This window comes from Sus scrofa, chromosome X (assembly GCF_054392235.1).
Source record: "Sus scrofa isolate SSC_HxYL_T2T_F1_AM1 chromosome X, Sscrofa_HxYL_maternal_Yorkshire_Landrace_v2.0, whole genome shotgun sequence".
Taxonomy (NCBI): domain Eukaryota; kingdom Metazoa; phylum Chordata; class Mammalia; order Artiodactyla; family Suidae; genus Sus; species Sus scrofa.
In genome coordinates this window covers 103773323-103795256 of record NC_139401.1, presented here as the reverse complement: position 1 = coordinate 103795256, position 21934 = coordinate 103773323, and the positions used below count along the sequence as shown (strand labels likewise).

The 21934-nt window shown below is 35.7% G+C and overlaps 1 long non-coding RNA gene across 3 annotated transcripts in view; it reads left to right on the top strand.

Moving 5' to 3' along the window:
• The window catches only part of LOC146394753 (uncharacterized), a 617916-nt gene that overhangs the window by 498884 nt on the left and 97098 nt on the right, over window positions 1-21934 (top strand). For 2 of the 3 annotated variants that reach the window (XR_014835545.1, XR_014835547.1), the window contains exon 3: window positions 17138-17196. The exons of the other annotated variant lie outside the window; for it this stretch is intronic. This is a non-coding gene — a long non-coding RNA (uncharacterized LOC146394753). The remainder of the gene's footprint in view (window positions 1-17137; window positions 17197-21934) is intronic. 3 annotated transcript variants of the gene reach the window in all.

The window sequence follows — 21934 nt, the reverse complement described above, 5'->3', positions numbered from 1 at the left end:
TCATGAATATTTTCTCAGGTCAGTCTCCCAAAGCAATAGAAATTAGAGCAAAAATAAACCCATGGGACCTCATCGAACTGAAAAGCTTTTGCACAGCAAAGGAAACCCAAAAGAAAACAAAAAGACAACTTACAGAATGGGAGAAAATAGTTTCAAATGATGTAACTGACAAGGGCTTAATCTCTAGAATATATAAGCAACTAATACAACTCAACAGCAAAAAAACCAATCAATCAATGGAAAAATGGGCAAAAGACCTGAATAGACATTTCTCCAAAGAAGATATACAGATGGCCAGCAAACACATGAAAAAATGCTCAACATCGCTGATTATAAGAGAAATGCAAATCAAAACTACCATGAGATACCACCTCACACCAGTCAGAATGGCCGTCATTAATAAATCCACAAATAACAAGTGCTGGAGGGGCTGTGGAGAAAAGGGAACCCTCCTGCACTGCTGGTGGGAATGTAAACTGGTACAGCCACTATGGAGAACAGTTTGGAGATACCTTAGAAATCTATACATAGAACTTCCATATGACCCCGCAATCCCACTCTTGGGCATCTATCCGGACAAAACTCTCCTTAAAAGAGACACGTGCACCCTCATGTTCATTGCAGCACTATTCACAATAGCCAGGACATGGAAACAACCCAAATGTCCATCAACAGATGATTGGATTCGGAAGAGGTGGTATATATACACAATGGAATACTACTCAGCCATAAAAAAGAAGGACATCATGCCATTTGCAGCAACATGGATGGAACTAGAGACTCTCATACTGAGTGAAATGAGCCAGAAAGACAAAGACAAATACCATATGATATCACTTATAACTGGAATCTAATATCCAGCACAAATGAACATCTCCTCAGAAAAGAAAATCATGGACTTGGAGAGAAGACTTGTGGCTGCCTGATGGGAGGGGGAGGGAGTGGGAGGGATCGGGAGCTTGGGCTTATCAGACACAACTTAGAATAGATTTACAAGGAGATCCTGCTGAGTAGCATTGAGAACTATGTCTATATCCTCATGTTGCAACAGAAGAAAGGGTGGGGGAAAAAACTGTAACTGTAATGTATACATGTAAGGATAACCTCACCCCCTTGCTGTACAGTAGGAAAATAAAAAAAAAAATATGTTGAATAAACGATCACTCAGGTCAATCTCCCAAAACAACAGAAATAAAAGAAAAATAAACCAATGGGACTTAATTAAACTGACAAGCTTTTGCACAGCAAAGGAAACCAACAAGAAAGCAAAAAGACAACTTACAGAATGGGAGAAAATAGTTTCAAATGATGCAACTGGCAAGGGCTTAATCTCTAGAATATACAAGCAACTTATACAACTCAACAGCAAAAAAGCCAACAACACCATTGAAAAATGGGCAAAAGACCTGAATAGACATTTTTCCAAGGAAGATATACAGATGGCCAACAAGCACATGAAAAAATGCTCAACATCCCTGATTATTAGAGAAATGCAAATAAAAACTTCCACGAAATACCACCTCACACCAGTCAGAATGGCTATCATTAATAAATCCACAAATAACAAATGCTGGGGTGGGTGTGGAGAAAAGGGAACCCTCCTGCACTGTTGGGGGGAATGTAAGCTGGTACAACCACTATGGAGATCAGTATGGAGGTACCTTAGAAATCTATACATAGAACTACGATATGACCCAGCAATCCCACTCTTGCGCATATGTTTGGACAAAATTCTACTTTAAAAAGACACATGCACCCGCATGTTCTTTGCAGCACTATTCGCAATAGCCAAGACATGGAAACAACCCAAATGTCCATTGACAGATGATTGGATTAGGAAGATGTGTTATATATACACAATGGAATACTCTTCAGCCATAACAAAGAACGACATAATGCCATTTGCAGCAACATGGATGGATGGAACTAGAGGCTCTCAGACTGAGTGAAGTTAAGTCAGAAAGAGAAAGACAAATACCATATGATATCACTTATATCTGGAATCTAGTGTACTGCACATATGAACTTTTCCACAGCAAAGAATATCATGGACTTGGAGAATAGTCTTGTGGTTGCCAAGGGGGAGGGGGAAGGAGTGGGGTGGTTGGGAGCTTGGGGTTAATAGATGCGGACTATTGCCTTTGGAATGGATTAGCAATGAGATCCTGCTGTGTAGCACTGGGAAGTATGTCTAGTCACTTATGGTGGAGCATGATAATGTGCAAAAACAGAATGTGTACATGTATGTGTAACTGGTCACCATGCTGTACAGTAGAAAAAAAATGCATTGGGGAAATAACAAAAAAATAAAAATATAAAATGGTGAGTGTTCGCCTGTCGGCCACAAAAAAACAACCCCCCCCAAAGAAAAACCATCACTATGATCACCTAAGGGAAAGTATTAAAACGTAATCTTTGCTTACATCTAATCTTTCTTCATATTTTTTTCTTCTTTGCTTGGAACCATCTGTTTCAAGGGACATGTGACAGGGAAATTCTGATAATGTGATTTTTATCCTGCTTTCTACAATGTCCCATTTAACCCTCAGTTTTTTACTGGAAGTTTTTTTCTGACATTTAGATCTTTGGGTACCATTTTTCACTCCTTTGGCTTTTAGGTACTATCATATTCAAAAATAATCCTTAATGGGCCACATTACTTTGAAAGGCATCCAGTTGATTCTTCAGAGAACAATTTTAAAGGCTGAGTTTGAATAGCACTGTTACTGAATACCGTCAGCCAGAGTTACTGACCTAGTAGAGATGATGCATACCTAAGCAGGGTGTGAAGGTGAGACCAAATATAATCTCTAAAAGTTTAGCTTAGTTTCCAAGTTTTTTTCTGCTTTAACATTTAAAAAGCTTAGTATCACCAAATAACATTTAGGAAATTCAGAAATTGAGTGAATTGTAGCAATGCTTGAATAAAAATTTCAGAGAGGATTTAAAAGCTATTGACCACTCAAATCCAGCTACATGCTAAAATCTCTACCTAAATAGAATAGGCAGCCTCCTATCAAGAATTTTATAAATTGTTGGACCACTCCCCTGCACAAGCAAACCAAGTAACAAGTTTCCCTACCATATATCCCTTATCTACAGCATACTAGTTCTCAGCATTAGAGTATTTTTGGCATTAACATGGGAATCCCCAACTGATTCATTCTGTGGTGACATGAGCTACCTATGATCTTCCTTGTGATAGGTTATTTATTGAGAATGGGGCCTTTGTGACCAGCCATACAACATAACCTCTTTGGACTTTCAGAGGACCAATTCTCTTCCATCATTAGCAACTCTCTCCACCCCACACTACCCCAACCCAAAACCCAATACACAGATAACCAGAATATTGTATTATTGAATATATGAGAAATAAAAAAAATCTTTTCCATGGTGGTATAATTTCCAGAAGTCATAAAGAATACCAATCTACTGAATCATGAATTGAGTGAAGTCTAAGTGGGGTATATAAAATATAAATAAATCTACACTGACTCATCACAGTGAAACTGTAGATCAAAGGTAAAGAGAAGTTTTTTTAAAAAAACAATTGCAGTTAAAATAATAGTTGACATCTCCAAGTGGTATAATGGAAGTCAGAAGACAGTGGAATAATATTCTCAAACTGCCACAAACTATTGCAGACCTAGAATTCCATACCCATTGAAACATGCTCATCTTCCAATGATTAGTGTGAAATAATGACATTTTTAGACAAAAAGACCTTCACTAAAGACAATTCTAATGAATTGATTTTAGGCAGCATAAAAGTGATCCAGATATATAAATAATCATAAGAACCCTTGGATGCAATAACAAAGGAAAACAAGGAAAGGGTAAAAAAAAAAAAAGAACACTTCTCTGTGAAAATGTGGCAATCTCTGAGTTAAAAATTCTCTATAAAGTATCTGTTAAATGTAAACATGCTATGATAGAGTGATATATTATATGATTAAAATTTTCTAGCACAGTGTGTGTTCTAACACATAAAGTGTGTTCTCTGTAAGATTAGTACCCTGAGAGACATTAATAAGTGTGTGTGACTTGAAAATGAGGTTACATGTTTAAATAAGTATGGGAAACATTGTGTTTAAGTAAAGTGAAACCATATTTTTGACTGCTGGGCTCCTTAGGACCTTAAGTATGCTAATGTACATTTTGAATTACCAAGAGGGTGATATAGTATATAAAATTTCCCACTTTAATTTAACCACAGATTTTTTTTTTCAGAATAACTCAGTGAATTGGTTTTCTATAAATCACCATCAAGGAAGCCCTGTCTCTAGCACGTTCCTTTTGATTCTTTATGAAATCTAATAGATGTTAATTTGTAAAGCAACAAACACTCCTGACACGGTGGGACAAGGGATGGGTAAATTCTTACAGAGAGAAGAGTAAAGGGCAAGGTTTAGAGTATGAAGTGGTTCCTGGGATGGGGGATCTATGTAGAGGACCTAACTTTGTAAGAAGGAGAACTGCAAAAGCACTGAGGGCCAAATGGCAAAGAAAAACATCATGGGCTTAAAACTTGTTTGGGAACCTCTGTTGCTCAACTATGTGGGTCACCCATGAGTATCTGCAAAGTTTTGGCAACATGAAAGAAAATTGTTGAGATGTGAATAAGCATAGGTATCAAAAACTTGCAACTGGTTTTCCTCCTGATTAGGAAGCTGTGTCCACTGGCCATTTACGCAAAGCCATGTGGAATCCTCAGTGATAATTTTGGTCCCATTGCAAGAGACAAAATACAAAATCAAGTGGTTTTCCATTGTACAAGGTTAATATGATTTTATTTGCAATGACCAAATATTTGTTACATAAAACAATCCTCATCAGAGGCCTATAAAACTATCAATAGGCTGCTCATTCACAGCAAAATTCATGTTTATGCTAATACTAAAAGTAATAATATATTCCCTAATATTAACAAGTATTTATCCTAAGTTTAGAATTTAAAATTTTAATTATTAAATTAGTATTCATAGTAAATTACTATTAAATTAGTATTTTATTGATTACACAATTTTACTAATTCATTGTATTAGTTTTAGGGTTTTTTAATAAATGGAAGGAGCATTTTAGAGATTTGTGTAGTATTTTTCTTCAGCTCTGCAAAGGAAACAACTCAGAAATAGGCAGAGCGGTAGTATTTTCCCTGTTTGGCAGATTACGTGACTTGCCTAAAATCATGCAGCTACTTAAAGATCACAAGGATTAAAGGATTATAAAGATTATATAAAGACATGTAAGGATTATAAACTGATATTTTACTCCAGATATTTCCAACTAAATCATATCACCTTACTTATTTTTCTTTCCATGAAGTATAAGTCCTGTGCCAGAAATGTATTCAAACTTATTTATTCATGGTACTGAGCAAGAAAGAGGTTTCTTTAGGCTTTATATATAACTGCTTTCTTAAATTGTTTTAAACTCATATATTTTCTCCACATGTGATATTTCACAAATAGTGTAAATGAACCCCAGAGAGTATAGCCAAATTGCCCAACATTATACAAAATACATTTGGAATCTCTGACTAGAAAGAAAGGCCTGCTTTCGTACATATGTTGAATGCTGTGTGGGGCTGTGCTTATATATGCTAATGAATAGAGCTAATTGCTAATAGATACGTGGTCTCTGGACCCCAGAAGAATCAACAAGGCTCCATACTGATGGAAAAATAGCCAGACACAGAAATGAGGCTAAGTGGAGAGAATAGAGTAGCTGATAAAAGAAAAATATTCTCTGGTTGACTTTAAGCGGTGTAGAGACCAAGGAAAGCCAACAACTAGGGGAGTAGAAGCATTTATGAATATGCCAAAATCTACCCCAGAGGGACTAAATGAGAGTTACTGTTTCATCAGTGATGGCAAGAACTCAGAGAAAGTTCAGGGTGCATTGAGAGTAGAAGCATGTTTAGCGGAAGAAGAATCAAGATTTTTGGGAAGAACTCTGATTAGAAACAGGCTGAATTCACATGGTATTGTTGTCAGTTGTACTTGGATTATTGCAAATGTACCAGTAGACACACATTATAATTCTCTCACTATCACACAAATTTAAGGACAGGTAAATGCTTAGGTTTTGGTTCTTAACCCTGTCCATTTTTGTCATTGGCACTCTAAGTTTCCATCTTCTTCTTTCTCATGGTACTCTGGTGATTTTTAAGTCTTCTCAAGTGGTCATTATAGATCTTAGACTGTAGTCTAGATTGTAAATTATAGAATTTGGTCTCCTATCTCACCTTTGACATAATTGAGTCATTGCCTTTCTCTTCTTTCCTGCTTAATGTTAGAGCGGAGTCTTCAAGTAATTATACCTATTTCAATTAACTTTGAATTGTCTGGTCTTTATGTGGCTACAGCCAAATAATTCATTCCAAAAATAACCTCTTTGAACTTAAACATTCCTTTTGTCTCCTCCAGGAACGACACATTTATGATATGTAGTCACTTCTCTGTTGGAACAACAGTAAACATTGCTAACTGATTGATTATATGGTTTCTAACATTGGGCTCAGACAATGATAAAAAAAAAAAGTAGCACTTACCATATATGCAAGGTACTATTATAAGCACTTTAAAGGTATTAACACATTTCATATCCAGATCAACCTCATGAGATTGCTGTTTTCATTATTTCTATTTTACTTTATTTTATTTTATTTGTTTATTATATATATATATATATATATATATATATATATATATATATATATTTTTGTCTTTTTGCTATTTCTTGGGCCGCTCCAGAGGCATATGGAGGTTCCCAGGCTAGGGGTCGAATCGGAGCTGTAGCTGCGGCCTACGCCAGAGCCACAGCAACACGGGATCCGAGCCGCGTCTGCAACCTACACCACAGCTCACGGCAACGCCGGATCGTTAACCCACTGAGCAAGGGCAGGGATCGAACCCGCAACCTCATGGTTCCTAGTCGGATTTGTTAACCACTGCGCCACGATGGGAACTCCCATTATTTCTATTTTATAGACAGAGCAACTGAGGGACAACAAGTTTAAGTAACATGACTAAGATCACACAGACATTGCATATAGAGCTAGAATTTGAATTCAGACAGTCTAGCTTCAGATTTTATGTTCCTTACCTCTAATGCTGTCTAGCTTCACATTCCCCAACAGAAAAAAAAGTACATGTTCAATCCCAAATGACCACAGGCATAATTCTAATGGTTTTCACATTTCTCCCACTGATAGAGAAGAGGGGGAAAAAACGACCAGCATGATAGCCATACCTAGTCATACTTCTTGCTAGATTTATCTCCTGCTTGGAAGTATTGCATGAGGAATTAATTGTACAGAATCGCACAATAGCAAGCTTAACTATTATATACTAACTGGATTCCTTAAACCTTAGACCTAGAATGATGGTTCAACACTAATTGTTAGCTTCTTGATGTAAAGGGCATAGGGACTGATTTCTCAGAATTTGGTAGCTACACCTCACAATGGAGGATTTGAAGCCATATCACGCAGGGAATTAAGGAAGTTCAAGGAAATACTTGAAATGAGCAGCGTAAAACAGGGGAACATAGCTTAAGAGAGTCTCTTAACAATTACCACTGATGCAGAATAAGTCAGAAGCCACGGCTTGGGAAAATAGAGATCTGGGTTCTTGGGACAAGTAAGCTTGATGTCTGAGGTTTTAGGGAGGGAGAAAGGAAAGAAAAAAAAAAAAGGTCAAGTCAAGATGTTTGTCTGGAGCTGCTAAAATGCTAAAAGATTCTAGAGGGATCTAAGCAATCAGATAATAACAGAGAACACTGTGTAGCTGGGAGCCAAAGGTATGTCAAAGGTAAAATCGATCAAGAAAGTTAAAGTGGTAAAACACCAGAGACTAGGGTAATAATTGAGATATGAATATTATTTCTGTTTTTTCTATGAGCATTGTTATTCTGCATAATTTATCATAAAACATCTCACTTAAAAATTCTTATTTATTAAATGACAAGTACTGGACAAAATAACTTCTAAAGACTCTTCCAGCTTTATCCTTCTGTGATCCTACAATTCACAAATTTACAAAATCCTGAAATTCTGACTTCTCTGAAACCCATAACATAGCCAATATAAAAGCATTGTTTTTGGCAGGCTGCTTAGTTGAGAGAATTAAATTATTACCAGATGGATTTTGTCAACTGGGACTTTTTTCTTAATGTATTATTATAGGAACTCAAGTAATCACAGGGCCCTTTCTTTTGATTTTTTTCCTAAGGGGCTTCCAAATCTGCCATTCAGTCAACCAGTATTTACTGAATTCTAACAATATGTGTGGACATGGACACCGAATTAAACCTTAGAAAAAGAAAGGTGAATTAAAAAAAAGTCATTGTTTTAGAGGTAATCACAGTACAGTGGCGGAAGTAGAAATGCAGACCATGAGGACAATATCATGATAGAGATAAGTGTAGAATATTATGGGCACAGAGGAAAGGAGTATATAACTCAGCTTAAAAGAGATGATAATGGGAGGTTTCTAGAGATTTTGCATTATGCCATTCTTTAAACTGAGATGTGTATTTGTGGGAGAATATTGGGCAAAGCATGCCAATCAAAGAAAACAATATGAGCACATGAATAGAGGTGAGAAATAGCATTATGAAAAAGGTTGGCTTCTATTGTTTTTGTCAGTTCCATACTCCTTTTCCCTTTCTTATTTTAGCCATAGGTTTTGCCCTCACTCCACCTATATGATGGGACTGCTAAGCTATTACACTGCCCTCATTGCTATAGGGGTAGGCATATGACTCAGATGTAGCTAGTCATGATATAACATTCCCTTGGTTATAGCAGTTCATACAAGCGATGGTATATTACCAAGCCAGATCAATCAGATGCTTTACCTAGTGTTTTGTTGTTGTTGTTATTGTTGTTGTTTTGGGCTGTGCCCATGGCATGCAAACGTTCCAGGGCCAGGGACTGAACCTGTGCCACAGCTTTAACCAGAACATAGCCATGAAAACACCAGATCCTTAGCACATTTAGCCACCAGGGAACTACCCCAGTGTTTTAACATACCAAAGTAGCAAGTAAACACCTTGTGTCACAAAAGCTAGGACAATGTACTCTAGTATGAGTCTGTCTGTATTCAAAAATAAGTTTTACCACTTATTAGCTATGTCAACTTGGATAAATTGTTCAATCTGTCTGTGTCTTAGTTTCCTTATTTGTAAAATGGGCCATGGTAGTACCTACATCACAATATTGTAAGGATTAATGTGTTAATACATGTAAAGCACTTAGAATATTTCTGGCACACAGTAAGTATTCATTAAATATTATTGATAGTATTGTTTTGTATATACTATTGTTACATTTATTTTAAACTAACTACTGATTGCTGTGAGTTTTTTACACTGGGATGATATAAGATTTGGAACTGTTAGAGCAAGGTTTCTAAGCATTGGCACTGTTGATATTTTGGGCAAGATAATTTTTTGTTGTGGGCATTTGTCCTGTGTGTTATAGAATATTTAGCATCATTCCTGACCTCTCCCTATTAGACGTTAGTAGCATCACCCTAGGTGTGACAAGCAAAAATGTCCATATATTTCCAAATGTTCCTGGTGGAACAAAATTGCCTCTGGGTAAAACCCCCTGCAGCCATCTTACCTTGCAACTGGAGAAGACCATTTGCTATAAGAAAGAATGAAGTCAATATGCAAACAACAGAAACAAGGGATGGGGAGATTCAGACGAAATGAATCCTTAGGGCAACTACATCTTCAGTTCTAGTCCCTGAATTTCCTTGTTCTTACATAACAACTTTTGTTTTTGTTTTTCTCTATCTTTCTATTGAAAATTCTCTTTTTTTTGGGTACATTAGCCTACATGGATTTCTCTCATGTGCAACTAGAAGAGATCTGAATGTTTGTGCATAGAGCTCACCATGATCATATACATGTGTATATGTGTATATGTAGATATGCATATTTTTTCTCTGTTCCCACTGAAATTTGAGTGCTATGACAACAGGGACTTTTCCATGTTCACTATTATATATTCAGGGTCTAAAACAGTGATTGGCATATAGGAGGTAAGAAATAAACATTTGTGGATGAATCAGTGAAGAAAATACAAGTAGTTGCATGTAACTAGAGCTAAAGGTATATGAAAGTGGGCAAGTTGTATTATAAGAGCACTTAAATAGTGTTAGAAGTACCCTAATTGAAGTAATCACTCTAGGGGTTGTCAAATAACACATGAAATACAATAATCAGGAATTTTTACCTGAAGGATCAGTCACTTAATACTGATTATCCTTAAGAAGAGCTAAACAATAGTCTACTGTTTATCTTCAGGAATATAAGAAATACATTTTCATTGATGAAATTAATAGCGTTTAAGGTAGGTTATTGTTAGAAGGGATATATCAGACCTGGTTCATCTTTCATGAAGGAGGTTTTAAAAGGCAACAAGAAGCTGGAGGTCTGGAGCTCCTTTGGTCTCATGGACCTTCATTTCTCAGTCTTATGCTTCTAAACCACTGCAAAACTCTCTAGTCCTACCATTGCCACTTCATTACATCTTCCTCTGAATATGATTTTCATGCAAAGTGCCAGCCTTTGGCTTTAGGTCAGAGAGTGGGATCTCCCAGAGCTTCAGAACAGGTTATATAGATTTTTCTTATTTCCTTATTAATGCACCTTTGTATGTTGGATGGAATTTAACTTGAGACTTTCTTATATTGTAACATATCATCTAATAGATGTGGGAGAGAGAACATATAGTTCCCAATTACCTCTCATCACCAGAGGCTACAAATATTTACAAAATGACAGCACATTTGACATTTGCTGTAGTGTCCAAATTGGTTTCACTCATTTGAAATACATAGATATGGGCTTATAAAGAAAGGTAGGATAGGTTTATCCTGAGTTGGAAAGAGGCCACTGAAGAGTTCAAAAGACGTAAGTGAACTGATAAGATTCAAAATTTTGATGTCAACTTTATAACTGTAGACAAAGAACCTAAGAAGGAGAAGAATATGAAGACAGGGAAATTAATTTGAAAGATTTTAAGGTGAAAAATAAAACAGAAAGTGATTTCAGGGGAGAAGAAGACAGATTACAAAATCAACGTAGTAATTAAAATAGGCATGCTATTAAGTAGGATAAGAGAGGTGAAGAAGAAAAGAGAACCATAAATGCTTCCCAGGCTTCTAGCTTGTATAAATGGGGGAAATTATGGTGGCACTAAATGAAACAGAGAATACAAGAGGAGGTACAGGCACTTGTTTTTCGTTTCTTGAGAATAACATCAGCTTCCTATGATTGCCAAATTTCGTTTTAACACACTGACCCCTCCACTGGCTTCCCTGTAGCTATGACAAAAAAAATTATTTTTCAGCCTTCTTTGAGCTATGTGTGCTCATAAATCATTTTGACAATAAACAAAATAAAACGATAGTTGAATCCAGCCAGATATGGCTATTAAAAAGAACAACACCAAAATAAAACAGCATTAAATTTCAACTACTTGTTGGTGATTTGTTAGCATCATTAACACTTGAGTCAACAAATATTTGAGTGCCACTGAGTACTAAGCACTGTCGTGGGTCAGGTCGTAGTAGGGATACAAAGACCCTGAGGAGCAGCAGCTTTCATAGAATGGAGAAAGTGTTGATTTTTGAGTTAGGACCAGAGTGCATGTTTTGTTCCACCACTGACTAGGTTTGTGACCCTTGGGCTAGCGGTTAACTCCTCAGAGCCTCATTATTTTCCATCTGTAGAATGGTAATAATTGCATAGCACCTACATCATTCAGCTGTCATGTTAAGTGAGATAGCATATCTAACTTAGGACAGTAGCTTATATAAGTACTTGATAAATGGCAGCTGCTCTGAAAACAAAAATCATAATAATCCTCTCAAGAAGCTTTTCTCTATTACAGATTTTTTGGTCTACATGAGCCTTCTACATATTTTTATTATCAATTAAAAGAAAAGAACAGCACTGAATCATATTCTTATCACAAGGAAGGTATAATGATTCAGAATGGTAGTATTTCATAGTCCTAGAACAGCTTTTCTTTAAGACTCTGAGTATAATCAAGTATAACATTTAAAGCCTTGGAGACTTACTCCAGTGATCTGATAAAGAAAATGAAGGAAAAGCAAACTCCCTTAGAATAGTAATAAAAAAATGATGTATTGCAAATAAGCAGTTAAAATGTGTTAATTGGCTGTAATGTAGCACCAAGGGGGTGATGGGGTTTGGAGGAGGGGGAAAAAGCAGAATCATATGAAGTAATACAAACTCAGTGCAATGAAAGTTGCTGCCAGATTGGGTTATAATGAACTTACTGTGCTTTAATGAAGCTAGTAACTGAGTATCTTATTAAATTTCACAAAATACATTGCAGGCCATTTTACTATAGCCCTGTTAAGCTCTTTTATGAATCCAGAATTGTGCCAGATAATTATGAAAAAGAAAATGTAACTGTATTACTTACTCCCATTATTGTATAATTTGCTTAAGACGTTTTTGTCAGTAGTTAATAAACTATATTCTACTGCATCTCAATAATTTTTATATTATAAATAAATGACAAAAATATTTAAAAATGAAAATATGAATCTAAAATATTATTTTCTGTCACAAAATCAGAGGGACTAAATTTTGGATGAAGCATGTTTTTAAATAAAGTTTTAAGTTAAAGAAGTAGAAAAATTTGGGGCTTAGATTTTCAAAATTCAATGAACAGAATTTTATAAAGTCCAAACTTATACATCCTATGCAAACCTGGGTAAACTCTGTAGAATAACAAATGCCGGTAAAACAGATGGCAATAACTCCATGTATGGATTTGTCCAAGAGGTGTTTTTCAACATTCAGCAGTAGTTTCTTTTACAAGCCACATGAAAGGCCAGTGCTTGGCAGTGCTGTTCAGTTGGCAAATTCACTTTTTGTAGTCTACTATTCCTGGTTTTGTACCATTTTTTTTCAGACTTTCAACTGTCTCTCCATTTACTTACAGTCAGCAATAATGGCTAGACTACTGTCCTTATTTTCTCATGTAAGAGTATCTTACATAGGGAGTTCCTGTTGTGGCATAGTCGAAATGAATCTAGCATCAATGAGGATGTGGGTTTGATACCTGGCCTCCCTCAGTGGGTTAAGGATCTGGCATTGCCATGAGCTGTGATGTAGGTCACAGACTTGGCCTGGATCTGGCATTGCTGTGACTGTGGGGTAGGCCAGCAGCTGTAGCTCTGACTTGACCCCTAGCCTGGGAACTTCCATATGCCGCGAGTGTGGCCCTAAAAAGCGAAAAAAAAAAAGCAAAAAGGAATATCTCATATAAGAACAATACGTCATTTTTCAGAGGATATTTTTATTATAGGTTAATGCTTCAAGAGACTCTACTGATCACAGAACATAAATGTATACTTGCTTTGAGCTTTGGACAATTTCAATGGAACACTTGGCATCTGTATATTTCCTAATCTGATATTTTATACTCAGTAGGCAGTATTAACCTTGTCTAGAATTAATGTTTTTCCTCTTCACATGCTTTCAAAGCACCATCCAAGGCAGAATGATAGTCGCATCTCTCTCACTCAAGAATGCTTTCTCTAATGGCCCTTAACTTAGACATTCCTTATTTGGAGTAGAATCAGAAGAGAGGAAGAATTAGTATTTGTGTGATAGCTGAGCTAAGTAAACCCTAAACAGACAACTCGATTATTTATAGAGCCATGCCCAAATTTGTAAGCCAAGATGAAGACACAAACTCATCAATGTTATTGATACTGCCAAATGGGAGAGCTAATGGACTTAAAGATAGTGTTTTATATATGGAAGTTCATACAGGAAGATAAAAGAAGAAAATTTCGTCTGTTCTTTATAGATTATGGGGAGAAGGGGAAAGTATTCAGATCAAGTAGGTGGTCAAATGTCTGTCCCAATGTCTTCTCTCTGAGTAAAAGTTATGGGAAAGTTTACTGGACAATTTAAAAGGAATAGACATAATAGGAGGCTTTTGTCCTACTTCCTTCTTAGAACTTGACAAAGAAATAGATTTATAATCTGCCCTTGGGCCCTACCTAACTGCACAAGTTTTGAAAGTCAGAGATGGAGTACCCATCATGGCTCAGCAGTAAGAAACCCAACTAATATCCATGAGGATGAGGGTTTGATCCCTGGCCTCAATCAGAGATGACTGATGGTATCCTAGGCATACTAACTTTCTCCTTCCTTCCCCAAGGAATTAAGTATCATGGGTAAACTTGAGAAGTATAAGACTTTAACACAACGTGATTGAAGAGAGGCATAAACAAAGCTATAGTAGTCAAGGCAATGTGTTATTGATAAAAAGACAGACATACAGACCAATGGAAAAGAAACAAAACCTTTGAAATAAACTCTTGTATATATGGTCAAATAATTTTCAACAAGAGTGCTAAGACCAGTAAATGGAGAAATGGTATCATTTTAAACAAATGATTCTGAGAAAATTAGATATCCACCTGCAAAAAATGATTTTGGACCTTTATCATATGCAAAAACTGACTCAATATTGATCAAAGATGTAAATATAAGAACTAAAACTATAAAACACTTAGAAGAAAATATATGGGTGCACAAGCAATAAAAGCAAAAATCAACAAGTAGGACTATGTCAAACTAAAAAGCTTCTGGAGAGCAAAAGAAAATGAAAAGGCAGCCTACAAAATGGGAGAAGATATTTGCCAACCATATGTTGGATAAAGGGTAGACATAAAAATATATATAAAGAACTCATACAAGTTCATTAAACAATGGGCAAGGGATCTAAGTAGACATTTTTCCAAATAAGACATCGAAATGACTGACAGGTTGAAGAGATACTCAACATCACTAATTATCAGGGAAATACAAATAAAAGCCATTATGAGATATCACCTCACACCTGTTAGAATGGCTGTCATCAAAAAGACAAGAGATGATAAATGTTGGCAAGGATGTGGAGAAAAGGACACCCTTGTGCACTGTTGGTGGGAATGTAAATTTTTGCAGCCACTGTGGAAAATAGTATGAATGTTCCTCAGTAAATTAAACCTAGGACTTCTGTACCATTCAGCAATTCCACTTCAGGGTATATTTCTGAAGGAAATGAAAATAGGACATTGAAGAGACATCTGCACTCCCATGTTTATTGCAGCATTATTCAAAATAGCCAAGATACGGAAATGACTTGTGTCAATGTATGAATGGATAAAGAATATAAAATATGTGTGTGTATATAAATAATATTATTCAGGCATGAGAAATAAGGAAATCTTGCTATTTGCAATAACATGGATGGGCCTTGAGGGCATTATATTACATGAGGCAAACCACACAGAGAAAGACAAATACTGTATGATCTCACTTATATGTGAAATCTAAAAAAGCCAAACTAGAAATAGAGAGTGGAATGGTAGTTACCAGGGGCTGTGGGGTGGTAGAATTGGGGATTTTGGTCAAATGGTACAAACTTCCTGTTAGAAGATGAGTAAGTTCTGGAGCACTAATGTACAGTACTATGATTATAGGCTTACACAGTATTATATACTTCAAAGTTGCTAAGAGAACAGATGTTAAATGTTCTTACCATAAAAAAGTATATCCATGGGATGTGATAGAGGTGTTAGCTAATGCTATTGTAATAACCATATTGCAATATATAAATGTATCAAATCATCAGCTTGTAAAGCTTAAATGTTATATGTCAACTAAATTTCAGTTTAAAAAGAAATGTATGAAAAAGCTCCTTAACATTGGATTTGGCAATGATTTCTTGTACATGACAAAAGCACAGGAAAAATTTAAAAAATAAATTTAATTTTATCAAAATTAAAAACTGTACAGCAAAGGACATTATTAACAGAATGAAAAGGTAACCTATGGAATGTGAGAAATATTTGAAAATCATATAACTGATAAGGGGTTAGTATCCAGGCTATAAAAAGAATTCCTACAATCCAACAACAATAGCAGAAACATCCAAATTTAAAAAATGAGCCAAGGCCTTGAATAAACATTTCTCTAAAGAATATATACAGATGGTTAATGAGCACGCGAAACAATGTTCAACATAACTAATCGTTAGGGAAATGCAAATCAAAACCACAATAAGATACCACATCACACCCCTTAGGAGGGATATTATATATTTATATTTATATATATGTATATATTTATATATAATATAATATGAATATATAATATATATATTTTTTCAAGAGAAAGCAGAAAATAGCAATGTTGGCAAGCATGTGGAAAAATTTACACTTGTGATGGAGAGAAAGAGTGAGAGGGATATTGATTTCCTAAATTCCTTTTATTCACAATTAATAGCAAGAGACAAAAGCACTTGATCTAGAGTTTTATACAAAGGAAGCAGTCATGGTTAAGATAAAAAGCGAAAGTCTGATCCATCAGCCCCAGTGAATTATGAGGATTAGAAAGGAGAGGTTGGGAGAATGGGCGGGCAGTTGCGTACCTCTTTGTTTCACTTCTTGTTTGGGGTTCTGGAAGTTTCTGAAAGGAGAAGGCCTCAGAGATTACTTCTTCATCAGAGTCTCCCTGAGAGCATTCTTATGTTGTGAAAGATAACAGAAGTTGCTGCTTCTTGTGAAGAGTTATAGAACATAGCTGAGGGTTTTGAATGGGGAGCTTATCCATGACAATTGTGGCATGGATAAACTAGCCTGGGATCCCATGGCCGCCTGATTCTATTCTTGAGCCCTATTGTACCAGACATTGTTCTAAGCACATATATGTTCATATCCACTCAGGTATTACAAAATTCCTCTGAATTAATACAATTATTAGCATTTCAAAGATCCAGGTCTTATACAACTCACTCTTAAACATCATGTCTACACAATAGATTCAAAACACAACATCAGCAGGAGAAAAACATATCGTCTATTTTGGAAAGTATGATGTTGGCACATTACAAAGGTCATGGATATAAAGCTTTACTGTATTCATCTTATACTTCAGGTCACTAATGTAGTTCAGTAACTTTGATTTCATTTCCCACTTCACTGGATAATTGATATTTTACCCCAGTTTCAAGTGGTAATCATATCCTTCAAGTAGGCTTAAATCCTTCAGTTAGCTAATGGTTATTATCTTCTTTCAGACTACTTTCCTGCTGAGGGAATGTCCATTCTCTTTGAAGACTCATCTATGCATTGCCAGGTACTAGTGCACTCAACCTTTTTTAATGCTGTGTCTGTGTCTCTTCTATCTTTGTCAGAAAGCACACTTGCAAAATGGCCCCACTTCTTAATGTAAATAAAAAAGGGTTTCAGTAACACAGATTCCTTTTTTCAACTGTTAGAGTACTGTAGACATTCCCTAAATAACATTGCCCACAACAGATTTTACTTAGTGTCAATTACTTGAAGATCTGGAGGCTGGCCAGAGCTATTACTCATCCTCATTTTCATTATCAAAGATTGAAACCATAAAGTATAAAATCTCTCCCTACATCAAAGAAGACTCTGCTTCCCCACATCCAGATGGTTCTGAATAATTGTTCTTGGATGGTACACTCATATTTGTTCTCTCACTGATTGCTTATTACAAATATACTACTCTTGTTCCCCAATTTCAGTGCTATAACTGGGTTCTAGTCCATTCTTTGTCCTTGTTTTCATAAAACCAATAAAGGTTATGCAACTGGACATCTCTCTGACTTCGATCCAAAGTCACTCCATACAACATCTGTGTGGTATTTGACAAATCATGACCCCTTTGCAAATCTGACCTGCATATACACCTTTGATCTTTATCATCCTTTCTGCAGACTAAATAAATTTAAATTTGTTGATGATTTTATATTTCATAAATCTTATGTTTTGACTTGGCTTGTGTGAAATTGTGATCCTCAATTAAATCATTGCTCATTAGTTAATATCAATTCATTGGAACTAGATTTGTATTTGTGTTTTTCCCAGCAGCACTGTGGAAACAAACAAATTGCTATTATCTCATTCTTTCATGCTCCCAGATATCTTTATCTGTGCATCCATTTTACCACTAACCAAGTCTGTTTTGCATTATTTTCTTCTATAAATGATTGGTTAAGTTAATGTCTATAACTCTGTGATTTGCTAGAGGGTAGGGACCACATCCCTAGTCATTTCTCAATAAATAGCACAGTGTTGAGAATACACAAAGTATTTAATAAAGCGGTAGGTGATTTACACTGAGTGATGGGATTTGGCTAACACTGAGTGCATAGCAGTATCTGTGTCTTGAAATAGCCATTATTTCTCTCTCCTTCTTCATTGCTTTCTGCTAACATATTTGGTCAAATATCAGTACTTGCTCTATCTCATATTTGTATTAGTGGCATAGCTCAGAACAGGAGGCTAAGCTATTTATCGGTCAGAGTGGAGGAAGTTTGTAGTCTACTGTGTGATTATATTGGGTGTTTTATTAGGACTGTGCTTAATAATCACTGTAATAACTAATCTGTTTTAGCCCTTTGCAGTCTAGCTTATGGAATACCAATTGTGTGCTAGGAATTTTATATATTATAATAGTAATCTTCATAGCAGATGTAAGGAAGCTATTATTATGCTAATAACAATATAAATGATAATACTTATTGATATAACAGGCACTGTAATAAGTGCTTTACACATTTTTTTTACTGACTTTTCATAAGAACCCTATGAAATTAGTATTACCAACATATTCACTTTATAGATAAGTAAACTGAAGTTCAGACAGATTAAGTAACTTGCCCAATATCACACAGTGGGTAAAAATAGACCATAACAAATGGAAAATAATAATGGGCAAAGCATAATAGAATTAAAGATGAATGAGTTGAATGGAGAACTAAATCAACAAGTTGAAAGGACTTATCAGATAACAGAACAGTAAGGAAAATAGATTAAAATCTAGTCTTTTAGAAATTTTTAAATTTTATGTATAAAGCAAGCATTCTAAAAGGATCCAGCACCCTTCCTCCCAAATAAAATTCCTTTAAAGGAATAAAAATCAGGCAGGCCTCAGAGTTAGTCATTAAATACCAGGGCAATACCTAATACTTATCAGTGCTTATTATGTACTAGGCACTCTGTTACATACTTAGCATTGCCTGTCTCATTAGTCTTCACTAACATCTTACTTATGAAGTTGATATTTTTATGCTGATTTGAAGTGAAGAAACTTGAGGTGCAGCATTAAGTAATTTTTCAGGTTCTAGTAAGTTGCAGAATCAAAACATATACCTATCTGAATCCAAAACCTATCCTCCTACCACTTCAACATTCTGCCTAACATGCTTTTACATCTCTGTTCTCAAATACTTAGAGTCCTGTCTTACACTAGTTCTTGCTTGGTTTAACCTAACACATGGAATATGTCATCATATCAAAATGTGGATGAATCCTTTAACACATATTCTTCTACCATATTACACATCCCACATCCAAAATGATCTTAGATATAGACTTTAAATCTATACTTGATGTTTCTCCTGCTTCATAACTGGAATGATCTGAATGTTTGTGTTGCCCCAAAATTCATGTGTTGAATACCTAATGCCTAAGGTGATGGTATTAGGAGACGGGGCCTTTGAAAGGTGTTTAGTTCATAAGGGTAGAACCCTCACAAACAGAATTAGTGCCCTTATTAGAAGCTCCAAAGGCATCTCCCTCCTCCTTCCAAATGTGAGGAAACAGCTAGAAATTGCCATGATCTTGGACTTCCAAGCCTCTAGAACTGTAAGAAATACATTTCTGTAATTTACGAAGTATCCAGTCTGTGGTATTTTGTCATAGAAGCTTGAATGGACTAAGACAATAAGATGGTGTTCCTGGAGTTCCCTTTGTGGCTCAGTGGTTAACAAACCCAACTAGGATCCATGAGGATGTGGGTTAGATCCCTGGCCTCTCTCAGTGGGTTAAGGATCTGGTGTTGCCATGCTCTGTGGTATAGGTCGCAGGTGCGGCTTGGATCCCGAGTTGCCGTGGCTGTGGCTCCAATTGGACTCCTAGCCTGGGAACTTCTATATGCTGTGGGTGCAGCACTGAAAAAGCAAAAAAAAAAAAAAAAAAAAAAAAAAAAAAAAAGAAAGAAAGAAAAAGAGATGGTGTTAAAGAAAAAGAGATGGTGTTATGGTGTTCCTATGAGCTATCCCTGACAGTGATTTGAAAGTCATAGTTTATTATAGCTCATTTCTGTCTTCTGTTTTTCTCACATCAGTTTTTACTCCCTCCTTCTATACTGTTTCTCAGTGCATGGCTCATCAGGCTCTACTTCCTGCTTAAAGTGCTCCCTGTAACATTGGGTTTATGGACAGATTTGGTGACCAAAGAGTGTCTGAGTATTAAATTCAGCTGTGTTGCTCTATGTATTACTTTATTTAATGAAAGTTTTTTTCCAAATATTTAAGTGATATGAAAAGTCTCCCTTTTGCCATAAAAGCAGTATCTAAAAATCAGGACTTTGAGAATGGAACTGTGTGTTCCTCTAACACATTATTCCTCAGGCTCTCAAGAAACAGAGTGGGCTTATAAACCAAACACAGCTGTGAACAGAAATGATTTGTATCTATATTTGCATACATGTCAATTTATAAAACATATGCTGAAAATTCATTTCTACAAAATGTAGTAACTGCCTATTCTATGCAAACTATATCTGTGCCTTTTGAGATATGCCAACAATTTACTTCCTAAAGAGATCTTAGTTGATCCTCACGAAGCAGCATGGTTCTGGAAGATAGAATAGGCTCTGGAAGAAGTTAGACTTAGTTTGAATCTTGACTTTTATCTTAATACCAAAGTGATCTTGGACAAAAGAAATTAAAGTTTATGAGTTTACACTTCCTGATCAAACACTAAGGGGATTTTACTACCTAGCTCACAGTGTGATTGTGCAGATTAAATGAGATGGTGTACACTAAAACATCCAAGAAAGTTCCTGGTATATGCTAAGCACTCAAACAATGTTACATATACTGTCTGCCTTCCCACTTGGTAATTTGAATCTAAAAGACAACAATGGTGGCCGGCTGGTCTCATGAAACACATAGTGGCAACTTCAGAAAGTTGTTGATTCAGTACCCAAAATAATTTATAAACAATATACATAAAAGGAGGATTTAGCATATACATAATGCTTTTATATAGCTCAAAATGCCTTTTCTTGGATTACCTCTTCTATATTTTATAAAAATTCTGAGGCAATTCGATAAATTAGGAAATCAAGGCATAGATAGGTTAAGTGACTCATCCAAATCATGGGGGCTAAATTAGATAAAATGGAGTTGGTTGTCACAATTCAGAGAGATTTCTGAAAAGTCCAAAACTAATTCAAAGTTTTGAACTTGGGAGATTTAAGGTCCCTACAGCCAGTTGCTCACCAAGCATGCCTAACCTGGCAGAATCCTAAGTCATTCCATTCCAGATGGACCATGTTATAAATGCAATTCAGAGGTAGGAATGAGGGTATTCTGCTCGAATTACTTAGATAAAGCTTATAAATAACAATGAGGTTCTTACATCAAAGGCCTAACTTTCCTTAGTTTCTTATGCTAAAACAGCAGGGAAAGGGGAAAAAATCATCTGAAAATAGCATTATACATTTTACTGGTTTTGCTATTACATCATAGTTATGTGAATTGCTACCATTGAGGAAAAGTAGGTGAATGATTCATATATATACATGAAACTTCCTGTAAATAATTGTTATCTCAAGATAAAAAGTTAAAAAGACAGCATTACAGACCACATTCCTATGCTATTTGCTGCCTAATTAATTTCTCTTTATTTAAAAGCATTGTGTCAGGTTCTACTGAACTGAGATTGGAATTTAATATTTAAAGAGCTGAAAGTGACAAAAAACTGAGTAATCTCACTAAATAAAAGGTAAATTCTGAAACTCGTATAATTAAAAACACCAGAATAAGGAGGCT